Source organism: Brassica napus, chromosome C5 (assembly GCF_020379485.1).
Source record: "Brassica napus cultivar Da-Ae chromosome C5, Da-Ae, whole genome shotgun sequence".
NCBI lineage: Eukaryota > Viridiplantae > Streptophyta > Magnoliopsida > Brassicales > Brassicaceae > Brassica > Brassica napus.
The window spans coordinates 15,697,743-15,705,251 of NC_063448.1; the positions used below are offsets into that span (position 1 = coordinate 15,697,743).

A 7,509-nucleotide genomic window follows, 5' to 3' on the forward strand; every position below is an offset into this window, starting at 1 on the left:
GACACAACCAGTTTGCTACCAAGGAGAAGACCCGGGTGCGACGTCTTCGGAGCGACACAGCCAGGTCGCTCGCGAAGAAACGACACGGGAGCGACCTCTCGCAGCGACGTGCCAAGGTCGCTCCGCGTCGTCTATTTGGTCGAACTTATGATTTATCAAGAGCTTTTTGGTCATTTTATTATGCACGTTTTACACTTTCTAAACCTATGTTTTAAGTACCTTTTGTAAGCCATTGGAGGCAGATTATCTTTTATCTTAAGAAACCACCAAAAACCTCTTGGAAAGTTCATCTCTTGATTCAATTGATTTTCTGTTATTGCAATTATGTTGTTTTCATATCTATTATTTGTATTTCTCTACATGATTAATCTGAAATCCAATATGGGTTTAAGAGGAATCATGAAGAGTAGTGAGTAATCCACTCTTGAATTCATGGGTTAGGGAGATTAAGGGTGATTAGGCTAGATCTAGGATGTTATAGTGTAAATCCTTCTTATTCTTTGCTAGTAGAGTATTCATAATGCATCTTCTGAGTTGGCCTCTCAAAAGTTGATCTTTAGGCATTTCCCACCCACAAGGTGTTTGATGAAATGCCTGAGACAACTCTCCTAAGCTTTTAACATACTTTACCAAAGACATTTGTTGTTAAAGGTGTTAAGATAGCCAATAGACTTGTTAGTAATGATTGCTTTCATATTATTCAACCAAAGACATTTGATGTTTGAAATATGTTAGTAAATGAACATTCATCTAGACATAGAGTTTGTTTAAGATTGTGTCTAAGCTTAAGGTTGATAGTTTGATTGATCATTTGCCATCCTTAGTTCGAAACTTGATCACCCAAGGTCTAATTCCTATACCCATGAGTTCTCTTTTATTATAACCAAAGAAAGTCACTTCTTTTATTGTTTTATTGTTCTGTTATTGCATTCTATTATTAGTAGTAGTTTAAAACCATTCAAATTATCGGTTGCACTTAGATTAAGCACGTACTTGCATTCTCGGTGCTTTGAATCCCTTAGAATTGGTTCAACAATCTTATATACTACATCATTTGTTTTAGGAGCCTTGAAAACTCCTAACATCAAATTGGCGCCGTTGCCAAATTCTGAGTAGATTTGAACATTGAGATTTAGTCAGTTGTTTGAGACTAAGTCATTTTTATTTTCTTTTGTTACTGATTCTACTTCTTCACCTCCCTTTAATTTACAGGTGTATGAACTTGAGGAGCAGGGGTCCATCAAACCTAGTTCCAAGAGCTGCAGACATCAGAGCTTTAGAGAGAGAGTGTGCTAGAAAGAGAAGAGAAGAGAAGAAGAGCAGCAGGCTCACTTGCAGAGATTGGATACTGATATGGGAGACATACCTCAAAATGATGCGGACGTCAATGGAGCTAACAACGTTCCACAAAACTAACAGCGAGCAGCTCGACCCATTGGCACTTATGACCGCCCCAACATTCATGGTCATAGATTGGGAATCCGAGCATCGGCTGTAGCAACTAACAACTTTGAGATCAAATCATGACTCCTCAACGTGATCGAGAACAACAAGTATCATGGCTTGGCTCTAGAGGATCCATTTGATCACTTGGACAGGTTCGACAGCTACTGTGGGTTGTCAAAGACCAATGGTGTGTCCGAAGATGCCTTAAAGCTCAAGCTATTCCCTTTCTCTTTGGGGGATAAGGCACGTCAGTGGGAGAAGTCTCTACCCAGCGACTCTATAACCACCTGGGATGACTGCAAGAGAGCATTTTTGGAGAAGTTCTTCTCTACTTCAAGAACTGCTAAGTTGAGAAATGAGATTTCCAACTTTCAACAGAAGAACTTGGAAGGATTCAGTGAAGCCTGGGAGAGATTCAAGGGTTACCAAGCTCAATGCCCACACCATGGCTTCTCTAAGGAAAGCTTGCTGAGCACATTCTACCGGGGTGATCTTCCTAAGTACAGGGCCAGACTGGATACAGCTAGCAATGGGTTCTTCTTGGGGATAACTGAGGAAGATGCAGAAGAGCTGGTTGACAACATGGTAAAGAGTGATGCAGTCTACAGTGGAGACCACGACAGAGGCAGTAGATCAGATGACAAGCAGACGAGGAAGGAGTTGAAAGCTCTACAGGATAAAATAGACATCCTCATTGCTGATAAAGCCACCCAAGAGCAGCTGCACTTTGTTGGTAACCCAAGCCAAGAGACACCACCTGTTTTCCATGAGGTTGAGGGTTTGGAAGGACAAGAAGAGCTGTGTTTTATCAACAACAATGGTAGCTGGTACAAAAAGGAGCCCAACTTTCAGTACAACAACTACCAACATAAATCCTATTCCAACAACCAACAGAGTGGTTATCAGCCTCGGAACTACCAGCAAGACAGCTATCAGCCTCGACAAAACCCTCCTCCTGGTTTCAACAACAAAGGACACCATTCTTCCCAACAACAAGCTAATCCTTCTACCTCTACTCCTCAAGTTAGCAGCACTGATGCCCTACTGAAACAAATCTTGGAGTCTCAGACAAGAAGTGAGAAGCATGTTGGCTATGAGTTGAAGAACCTTCACTCAAAGATTGATGGAAGCTACAATGAGCTCAACAACAAGTTCAGAACCTTGGAGAACCAGTTTGCTGCCATGAACACTCTACAAAATCGCCAACAAAGTTCTTTACCTGGAAAATCTGAGCAAAACCCCAAGGAGACCATGAAAGCTATCACCCTCAGGAGTGGTAAGGAGTTACCTCAGAGAGCTCTCACCAAGGATGCTGAGAAACAAGGTGAGGGGGTTACCATCAACATAGATGATGAAGTGGTGATTGTTGATGAGAAAATCAGTGATGAAATCTTGGAGAAGATTGTGGAAGCCAAAGGTAAAGGAAAGGTTGGGGAAGAGAAGAAAACAGTGAAAGATGGTGAATTTGTCGCTCCAGCAAGTGAGAATTCTTTTGTTCCTCCTCCCCATGAACCCAAACTTCCATTCCCTGGTAGGTTCAAGAGGCAGCTGCTAGAGAAGTACAAAGCTCTATTTGAGAAGAAAATGAGTGAAGTTCAAGTCACAATGCCCATCATTGATGCTTTCATGCTGATTCCTCAATACAGCAAGTTCCTGAAAGATGTTGTAGCTGCAAAGAAGAAAGAGATGGAGGGCATGATGATTCTCACTCATGAGTGCAGTGCCATCATCCAGAGGCTTATTGTTCCAAAGAAGCCAGAAGATCCAGGGTGCTTCACATTACCTTGTGCTCTTGGACCTATGGTATTTGATAGATGTCTCTGCGATTTGGGAGCTAGTGTCAGCTTGATGCCTTTATCTGTTGCTAAGAAGCTTGGTTTCACTCAGTACAAGAAGTGCAGACTGTCTCTGATATTGGCTGATCGTTCAGTGAAGTACCCTGTGGGTATCTTGGAGGACCTCCCCGTTATGGTTGGAAAATATGAGATCCCTACAGACTTTGTGGTGCTTGAGATGGGTGAGGAAGCTGCAAATCCTTTAATCCTTGGAAGGTCTTTCTTAGCTACAGTAGGAGCAATTGTTAATGTGAAAGAGGGCAAGATTGATCTCCACTTGGGTAAAGGGCATGTTCTTCACTTTGACATCAAGGAGGTAATGAAGAAACCAACAGTTCAAGGGCAAGTTTTCTACATTGAAGAGATGGACGCCCTTGCTGATGAGCTCCTTGAAGAGTTGTCACTAGAAGACCCTCTACAGCATGCTTTGACCATAGAGAGAGAGAAGCTGAAGTGATTGAGAACCTGGAGAGTGCTGCCTATGGGATGATGATGGATCCACAAAGAGGAATTGGTAGTAAGGATCTGTATGAGGAGCTGCCACAAGTGGTTCATCAAGAAACCTCAGTCATTCAACAAGAGGACACCCAGCAAGACGACTGGAGCGAGCTTACGGCGCCTAAAGTGGAGCTTAAACCTCTCCCCAATGGTGTAAGGTATGCATTCCTTGGTCCTAATGAAACTTACCCAGTCATTGTGAGTAGTGAACTTACTGAAATTGAGCTATCTAAACTTTTGAAAACACTTAAAAGATTTAGAAAAGCAATCGGTTACTCTCTTGATGACATCAAAGGAATATCACTCTCTTTGTGTATGCATAGGATACATCTTGAGGATGAATCAATGACTTCTGTCGAGCATCAAAGAAGGTTAAATCCTAACCTGAAGGATGTCGTAAAGAAAGAGATTCTTAAACTCTTAGATTGTGGTGTTATTTACCCTATTTCAGATTCTAAATGGGTATCTCCTGTGCATGTTGTGCCAAAGAAGGGTGGTATAACTGTAATTAAAAATGACAAAGATGAATTGATACCAACAAGAACAATCACTTGTCATAGAATGTATATTGATTACCGAAAACTGAACTCTGCATCGAGAAAAGATCATTTTCCACTTCCATTTATTGATCAGATGCTTGAGAGACGTGCTAACCATCCATTCTATTGCTTTCTTGATGGATATTCAGGATTTTTCCAGATCCCCATACATCCCAATGATCAAGAGAAAACGACATTCACATGCCCTTATGGTACCTTCGCATATCGAAGAATGCCATTTGGTCTATGTAATGCTCCAGCCACCTTTCAAAGGTGCATGATGTCAATTTTCTCTGATCTAATTGAGGATCTAATTGAGGATGTTGTGAATGTGTTTATGGATGATTTCTCTGTCTACGGATCTTCGTTTTCTGCTTGTTTGTCAAACTTGTGCAGGGTCCTACAGAGATGTGAAGACATCAACCTTGTGCTGAATTGGGAGAAGTGTCACTTCATGGTTAAGGAAGAGAAGTGGATTGAGGTGGATAAGGCCAAAATCGATGTTATAGTTGGTTTGCCCCCACCAAAGACAGTGAAAGACATCCGAAGTTTTCTTGGTCATGCTGGGTTCTACAGAAGATTCATCAAGGACTTCTCCATGATCACTAGACCATTGACCAGGCTGCTGTGCAAGGAAGCCACTTTCAGCATTGATGTGGAATGTCTACAAGCCTTCAAGAAGTTGAAAGGTGAACTCATCAGTGCTCCGATTGTCCAGCCACCTGATTGGGATCTCCCCTTTGAGATCATGTGTGATGCTAGTGACTATACTGTGGGAGTTGTTTTGGGGCAGAAGAAAGATGGCAAGACCCATGTGATCTACTACGCGAGCCAAACCCTGAATGATGCTCAGATGAGATATGCCACAACAGAGAAGGAGATGTTAGCCATTGTCTTTGCCTTTGAAAAGTTCAGAAGCTATTTGGTGGGATCTAAAGTCATTGTCTACACAGATCATGCTGCGCTGAGACACCTTTTGGCAAAGAATGATGCAAAACCCAGGCTCTTGAGATGGATTCTTTTGTTTCAGTTTGATTTGGAGATCAAGGACAAGCCAGGAGTTGAGAATGGTGTAGCTGATCACATGTCCAGGCTGAGAGTGGAGTGTGGCATTCCTATTGACGAAGAACTTCCTGAGGAACAGATCATGGCTATTGGAGCAGTGATGGCAGTTTGTGAGACTGGTAGGAAGCTTGAAGAAGTCAAGGCAACAGAGGAGAAAAAACCTTGGTATGCTGATTTGGTAAATTACCTAGCCACAGGAAAAGAACCTTTGAATCTTGTGGGCTATGCCAAGAAGAAGTTCTACAGGGATGTGAAGAGATACTACTAGGATGAGCCCCACCTCTACATTCTCTGCAAGGATCAACTTTATAGGAGAGTGGTTGCTAATGAGGAGATTGATGGGATCCTTACACAGTGTCATGGATCATCCTATGGAGGCCACTTTGCTACCTTCAAGACTGTTGCGAAGGTGCTACAAGCTGGATTCTGGTGGCCACATGTGTTTAAGTATACAAGGGACTTTGTTTCAAAGTGTGTTTCATGCCAAAAGAGAGGGAACATCACAAAAAGGAATGAGATGCCTCAAAATCCAATCCTTGAAGTTCAAGTGTTTGATGTATGGGGTATAGACTTCATGGGGCCATTTCCATTATCTTTTGGCAAAAAATACATCCTTGTAGGTGTTGACTATGTCTCCATATGGATGGAAGCTATTGGGGTCAAAATCGATCACGACGGAATCAATGTCTGAAAGTCCGTAAAAATCGGCATGAACGATTTTACGAAAAATAAATTTTAGAAAAAGATTTATTTTTACGAAGGATCTTGCGGAGAAAACACATTCACAAAAAATAGGAGAAAGACGCGAACAAAGTTGCCATGTAGCAACCAGCGCAAAAGTTGGTCGCTACGTAGCGACCGAGCTCTCACCAAAGCTCGGTCGCTACGTAGCGACCGAGCTCTCACCGAAGCTCAGTCGCTACGTAGCGACTGAGCTCTCCCCGAAGCTCGGTCGCTACGTAGCGACCGATCTCTCCCCGAAGCTCAGTTGCTACGTAGCGACTGAGCACGTACACGGCTCGGTCGCTGAGTAGCGACCGAGCTCTCACCGAAGCTCGGTCGCTACGTAGCGACTGAGCACGTACACGGCTCGGTCGCACACGACTCGGTCGCTACATAGCGACCGTACTTTCTTAAAAATCGATACGACATGAATCTATGCATTCTCGTCTACTCTTTAATGATATCTGCCGAAGACCGTAGCCAACCCATTTCATTTTTCTCGTCATTTGAAGTCATCAGTCGAACTTTACGATAAAAACCGCGGAAAGTTCGTTTTTATCGAAAGAAGCCGAAATAAACGTTTTCAGTCAAACAACGGCCCAAAGAGACCTAAGACGTGACTCGAAACCCACTTACGATTTCTTAACCGAAAGCCCATAAACCGTAGGACGGTTTATACTTGGTTCGCAAGGAAAGATAAATGTCAAGTTTCCGCGGATAAATACGAAGTATTCGAAGATAATTAGAAAGATCTGGAAAAATGGAATATCTTCATTTTTAAGTTATGACGGCTTAAGAGCAGAAGAGGAAAAAGCGTAAACCGACCTAGGAGCGAGTATATAAGGAGTCCTAGGCGAGAGGCACGGGGGAGAGTTTTTTAGACTCAGAACTCTCGGCACTTAGAAACTATGAGGCATTATTCTCGACATGCTCTGTTTCCATGACTGGCACCCGATTACCAGACGAACGTGCACAAGCAGTTCGATCTCTTGGTTCACTCTTGAACTACGTTTGGCTTGATCCTCGAGAGGGGTACGTAGGCAGCTTTTGATAAGGTTCAGTCTGAAATCAATCAAAAACTTTTTCTGTATTTTCTTCGTCTTTTGTTATCGAGCTGCGAGTCAACTAGGTTTGAGCTTTTGGGCCGCTAGAACTAGGTAACTCGCTGACAGCCTTTGTGGCCAAAGCTTTTATGACCTCTCGTAATGATCGAAACGCTCTCACGCGGACTCGAAAAAAGATCTACTGTTTTCTCTTAACTCGTTTGTTATCTTTTCATGATTTCCGCATATATTTGGTCACTTGCCGTTGGCTCTCGCAGAGATCCGGGACCTCTGGAAAATTAGGGTTTTCCTAGTTTCTTAATTTAAACGTAAATCGACAGTGTGAATTTTGGTTCCCAC

The 7,509-nt window shown here is 42.8% G+C and overlaps 1 non-coding gene across 1 annotated transcript; it reads right to left on the reverse strand.

Moving 5' to 3' along the window:
• Positions 1 to 1,791: 1,791 nt before the first annotated feature.
• LOC125588056 lies at positions 1,792 to 1,898 on the reverse strand. Its single transcript, XR_007324452.1, has one exon. It is a non-coding gene; the product is annotated as a small nucleolar RNA R71 (small nucleolar RNA).
• Positions 1,899 to 7,509: the final 5,611 nt, after the last annotated feature.